We start from the raw sequence: 6,687 nt of genomic DNA on the forward strand, positions 1-6,687 counted from the left end.
AAAAAAATTTGATGGTAAATACAGTCAATACAGTTAAGTACTAGGTAAAGAATGCTCAGAGAGACAGGATTATATTGATACTGGAGGTTTTCATGCCAAACTAAAAAAAAACACATGCCAGAAAGTTGACACTGATCCTACCTGGAGGATGGAGGCTGTATACCACTTTAGGGCCCCCTCTGTCCTGTTCTCAAGGATTCTGTGTGAGTTTTCCAAGTTCAACTGCTAAATCAGCTAAACTGGTTTTGGGGGAAAAAATTAAACAAACAAACCAAAAAAAACCTGAACCAAAAAATAAAGCCAGAAACATAAGAAATGAGGAAGTCCTCAAACCTTTTATTATAATTTTTTCCCTTTCTCCTTTCCCTTTTTTTTTTCCATTTCCTTGTCCCTCCTTCCCTCTCCTCTTTTGTGACAGAACATCTAGTATGCAATGATTTTCAATTTTAAAAGAACAAAACAAATATGTGCCTTTATAGATATTTAATGGAAAAAGGGGAGTTCACGACATAATTTTTGAAAATTTAGCAACACTAACTGAAAACTTCATCCATAGCAAAAATGCAGGCATCTAAAAAATTACTAACCTACTTTTAAAGCCAAAGTCAATGCAAGACAATTCAACATAGTCAAACCAGCAATATTTCTCCAATTCTTTTCCCTTTTCCCTCTCTCCCTCCATGCTTCTTCCAGGTGTGGAAAAAGTTATGCTCACCCAACATCCAACCTAGCAGTAAAGGTGTGGAGTCTAGTTTACAGTTCATCTCCATGCTTGCTCTTGGCTTAGTCACAGCTTCCAAGGGGATGTCCTGAGTGTGCTCAGAGCACCAGGGGGGTGGGACCAGAAAACAGGAATGGAGGTCGGGGGTCTGCACAATGGAGGCCTCCCCTGTGGAGTTCACTGGGATTGAGAATGTTGACAAGCTAATAAAAAAACAAGGCTTGAAGCAAAACCACCTGTTTTAAAGACATAGTGGGCACAGAGAATGGAGTCCTCTTTTGTCTGCAGTGGTAACTTCCAGCTGCCAGTTAAAATATAATTTTCTTTTTAATAAACAATGGCTTTTCTGAGCTTAAAAGTCTCTTGTTCTTGACAAGCTCCTTATGCGAAAAGGCCTAAGAAGGTCTGGCTTGAAGATCTGGCTGGCTCAGGAACTTGGCACAATAGGAAATTGTAATGCATAGAATAGTCCTATCTTGTTACAACTTCATTGGCTGGTATTTCTAGACCTTGCAGCTTTAAGCCTGGGAAAAGAAGATTAGACCAGTGGCAATCTGCAGACCTATCATTATCTATTATCAGGCAATCATTTATTGTGCATGAAAAGGTGGGAGGGTGAGGAAAATGTATTTCATGAGATATTTTTCATTATGCTGTTTATTTATTCCCTTGATTACATTATGGGAGCAATTCTGGAGGGGGTAAGTGCTTTGACTATATTGTGGTTTAGTGGTACCTGCCAGCCTGGTGATAGAGTGCAAAACTCATCAGAGCAAAACAAAATGTGACTCCCTAAAAAGGTCAATTTGACAGCATCAGAGGATGGTGTTGTGCAATGTCTTGTCTGTCAAGGAGGGAGTTATGAATAGTCGTCTTGACAACGAATAGGGAAGCTGTCAACAAGAAACTGCCAAGAACAGCAAGACTTTTCTTCCTGTATGTGCCCGATACATCAAATCTTGTCTATTGCAGGAATCATCACACATTTCAGTCTTCTGGAAAATGAAAAACAATGTTAGTCTGGTCCATGTAATTGGCCAATTTAACACTATGCTGGGTATCAATCAAAAGAGGAACCTGTGTACTCATAATTTTTGGAAATACACAACCACGTATGTAACCGTATATACTGCTGTAGCAGCACAAACACGCTGGGCTAACTTCTGCTCACACTTACATCAATCTAGGGTCAAGAAACTGCTGAAATGCCTCTTTTCTGTTTCTACACAGCAGAATGTAGTAAAAATAATAAGAAAGCATTACAGCCTCCATGAACATTTCAGAAGCTCCAAATTCATCCCTGTCTTGCTTCACATTTCAGAGACAAGTATGCCCATTTCAGATGGAAGCCACTATAACTGTTTTGTCAAATTTTGAGTTCAAGGAAATGACAACCAGGGTGATAATATTAACAGAGTTTTTTAACTGAAGAGAAAGTTTGTTATGTATTCTCCATTTTCATAGGAGGACCCTAAGGAGAAATGGCACCAATTCGCCCTTGTTTTAGTTATAAAACTCTTAACAGAATCTCAAAGAGGTTTTTGGAATGGTTGATTCAGCTACAAAAATTAATTTTTAGCCCCTTTCCTGCCATAAAACTAATTGGTAATGGTGGAAATAATTATTAATAAAATTTGATTATATTTTTGTTTTATATAAATTTTACTTCATTTTTCCCATCCATAAATTGTAATTGACAACATTTCTCTAGTGATGCTTCCCTCAGAACATGTCTGTGTATGAGGTGTTCCCACACAATATTACAAAACAAAAGCTCTGGAATATAATGACAGTAGCCATGAAGTATTGGGCTGAATGGTGTACCAGGGTACATGATGAAATGGAGGAAGATACAGAACCAAAATATTTACTAGTTACCAACTTGGTGAACAGTGCTTGAATTTGTGACAAAATCAATTGCTTTAATTTTTCCTAATGCTTAACAATGACAAAGACAGAGATACTAAGTGGGATACTGTTATACTTCTACTCAAGCACTCATAAAAATAATATACCTAACTTAAAATTTGTGCTTTTTGTCACCACCTGTAGCCATTTTTGCCTTTCGAATTTCTAGCCGTTACTACGTATTTCCGATTAAGAGCTGAAATAAACTACATTTCCAAATATTGAGAATAAATTTGGTTCTTATAGAAAAGTTCTGGTTTACAACTTCTATGCAGTTAAAGTGGAATTAAACACTAATATATCAAACTGATAAAAATGTTGCAAGTACTAATGCAACCTTTAAAAATGGTGCTCTTCTGATAGTTCAGTCTTACAGGGACTGTGGAAGTAAACATATTTTTCTTTTTAATAAGCATTTCTGATGAACAAATACTGTCAAATACCAGGAGGTAACAGACCATTAAATGTTCATATACAACTGGGTCAGGTAGCTGACTGATAGGAACAAATTAAGAAATGAAAAATAAAATATTGAAAGCATTTGCTTTCCTTTTCTCTCCACCATTGCAACATTTGTATTTAAAATGGTGACACTAAAATTCCTTTAAAACAATAATTAAGAAAAAAAAAATGAAAAAAAGATTGTATGTGCTGTGTAAAACAACTGACTAAAAGAAATAACTGTGTATATTTGCCTTTAATTTTAAACCTATATTAATTAGGTGTGGACAAGAAAATGAATTTAAAGAGGAATTTGGCATGGGAGCAAGTATTTCTGTATACATTGTCACTGAAGCAAATGGAAGGAGGGTTGTTGCAAGAAAGCAAAATAAATCACGGAAGTGTCTTGGGATGAGTTTCACAGAACATGTAAATGCATTCATCTCCATAAAGGCTAGTAATTATGAAATGGAAGAGGTCATGGTTTGATTCCCACACACTCCGTATGAAAAATTTAGAATCACATACAGAAAGGCATGAAGGGAAAAATATGAATCTATAGCAGAAGAAATTTTTTAGTCCCTTAAAAGTACTGAGGGAAAAGGAATCACCCATTCTGTTTTCATCTTATTGTAGACACTGCAATTAATTTTCTTCATATTTCAGGTGGCTAAATCTGGTCTAACTTCATAGTGTGTAAAAGAAACAAACCCCCTGTAATTTAAAATCATTTTATGGTCCTAAAAATTATGAAAATATGTGTGTATATATTCATGTAAATCTTTAGGATAAAGAAAGGATTTATGTTGATCTCTTTGATGAGGATCAAAAAGGATAAGTAAAATGCTAAAATCATGATTCTAAGATTAATAATTTCCACTTCCTTAAGTATCATTCAATGAAACGTATAAAAGTATTTTACAATAAATGAACATCACCTATGGTGAGACAGGCAATGACAAAATATTTCTTCTGAGGAGAAAATTGCAACAAAGTTGCTGAAACAGTGACTTGAGGTCACATATCAAGTCAATGCCAACAGTTTGATGCAGAATGGAATAGCTTCTGGATAGGGACAAACTCACATAATGGCAAGGCTTATCTATTTGTAGAGGTCAAGACAGAAAGGACAGCACTCATCAAGAGTGAAAACGATTTGAAAAAAAAAGAGCACTCCTGTTTACTTATTTTAAATAATAGCGAAATCTCAAGCTCTATCTTAAAACCTATTTTCAAATGATTAACTAGAACATTGTCAAAGTTTGACTCCAGATGAAGTTGTAGGATAATTAGCAAAACAACCAGTTTTATTATGTCTGCTGTACTCCAAAGTACAGAGTACTTTCTTAGATAAAAATGGATTTCAGAAAAGAATGGAAACAGTCATCATTGAATTCTTCAGTTCTAGCCCCACAAATCTTTTTTCATCAAGTTATTAGAAAATTAGCATCAATACATTCAGAATTTTATATGCTTTAACCACATGCAAATGCTTTGAATATCCTTTCTGTTAAACTGATAGTAGTTTAACTCTTCCCTTATGCATCGCCTGCTGTGTTTTTCTTTTAATTAATATTTGCATTAAGAATTTTTTTTAAAACCCCTTCTAAATAAGTCCTGCATTGTCTGATGTCTCCTTCTTAATCTCACTTCATCTGACAAGCTTTCAGATTCAGCTATTAAATTAAACATGAAGCAACACTGTTGGTCTGCAGGGCTTTATGCTTGGTTTGGGCCTTATTTTTTGATTTCTCTAGGCACCACTTCTCTTTCATGGAGTTTTCATCTGAAGCCCCAGGGAGCCTTATCCTGGCTCCCCTCTAAGCCATGATCTTCATGTTTAATCAGACAGGTACAATCAGCCTGTGGTTTATGCAGAGCCCAAACTCCATCTCAGGCCCCCTCCAAATGGAGTTACACTTATCAGTTTCTGTTGTGCCCTGGAAGTCATTAAGAAGTGTTGATAACTATTCCAGCCACTGCCTTGTCTTTGCCCTAATTTACAGTTATGACCTTCCACGGATGGTATTTTGAAATAAGATTTAAAAGAACCATATGAGTACGTAGTGCAAATTTGAATAAATACAAAATTAGTGACAAATAAGAAAAAAAATACATTGAATAAATTTTCCTAACTACTGGTTTTCATGAAACAATAGCTTCACTTAGGAAGCTACCTTTACATAACACAGATTTAAGGCTTGGTGCTTATTATGTTCTGTCCTGATTAAAACCTTTTTCTTTGATATATCTACCTTTGAGAATCTGCTTCCTGAATTTTACCAGGAATTAGGCATGTGCCTATCTGTCTTGGAGCAGACATGGGGCAGGGGAATTGCACTCAGACTGATGAAGGTATGGCATGGATAACTCCACAGTATACTTTCACTGACTAGTCTTGAGTTGGTGTGACAATATACATTTTCAATACAGTCAGCAGAACAGAAAAACAGTATAATACTTAAAATTAATTTGTCTGTGTTTTTCTTTTTGTTTCTTTTTTTTTTTTTTTTTTTTTTTTTTTTTTTGGCTTGGTCAACTTTGTCAATAAATAAGCAGTAGCAAAGGACCTTAGTGATACTTTAAGTCAAGCAATGACCTTACCTTCTTTCCAGTACTGTTCACCTGAGAATTCAGTTTTAGATAAAAATTTAAGGTATTTAAAGTGTCACCACATAACAATGGAATTCTGAAATGAGTATTGAGGAATTAATGAATTTCTTCTTGTGAGGTGTGTACAGTATCCACAAAATATTTAGTTTACCAGTTTGCAGAGCAGGATCTTAGGAAAAATACATCATTTTAAAATGAAGCTTTGTGGTAGAGATCATTGTGAATCAATAATCATGACACTCAGCATAATAACTTTTTAGGTTTGAAATGCATTCATGTAAAAGCAAGTATTTTTTAAGGATAATAAATAACTCATTTTGAATATTTCTGGAAACTACATATCCAGCAGCTTAAAAAGAATCTACATTTCAATCCGGATGTCTGCAGTCTGGTTTTGCTTGCTTGGTGTTGAAAACGTGGAAGTCTGTTTACATATTTAAGGCCAAAAAAGACTCCAATTGTATTGGTTTACACCTCAATATCTTACTATTCTATTATACTGTATGACTTTCTAAAAATCATGCAGTCTTAATCAGTGCACAACTGTCTATAAGTGTATATATATATACATATGAAATTATGATCAGGAGTGACGAAATGCTCAAATATTCCTGTTATTGATATATTCTTTAGATTGTTGTGGATGACCCATCCCTGGAAACACTTTAACATTCAGTATATTCAGTCAATACAGCCCTTGTCCAAAGCTGGGACAATGGATAACCAGACAAGTTTAAAGATAAAGATAAGAGAAAAGGAAAAGGAAAAGGAAAAGGAAAAGGAAAAGGAAAAGGAAAAGGAAAAGGAAAAGGAAAAGGAAAAGGGAAAGGGAAAGGGAAAGGGAAAGGAAAAGGGAAAGGAAAAGGGAAAGGAAAGGAAAAGGGAAAGGAAAGGGAAAAGGAAAGGAAAAGGGAAAGGAAAGGGGAAAAGGAAAGGGAAAGGGAAAGGGAAAGGAAAGGGGAAAAGGAAAGGGAAAGGGAAAGGGAAAGGGAAAGGGAAAGGGA

The 6,687-nt window shown here is 35.2% G+C and overlaps 1 protein-coding gene across 2 annotated transcripts in view; it reads left to right on the forward strand.

The window, feature by feature from the left end:
- CDH9 (cadherin 9) overlaps window positions 1-6,687 on the forward strand; it is a 97,877-nt gene that overhangs the window by 35,754 nt on the left and 55,436 nt on the right. The gene's annotated exons all lie outside the window — the stretch shown is intronic.

The sequence above is a fragment of the Corvus brachyrhynchos genome, unplaced genomic scaffold (assembly GCF_000691975.1).
Source record: "Corvus brachyrhynchos isolate BGI_N302 unplaced genomic scaffold, ASM69197v1 scaffold23, whole genome shotgun sequence".
Lineage (NCBI taxonomy): Eukaryota > Metazoa > Chordata > Aves > Passeriformes > Corvidae > Corvus > Corvus brachyrhynchos.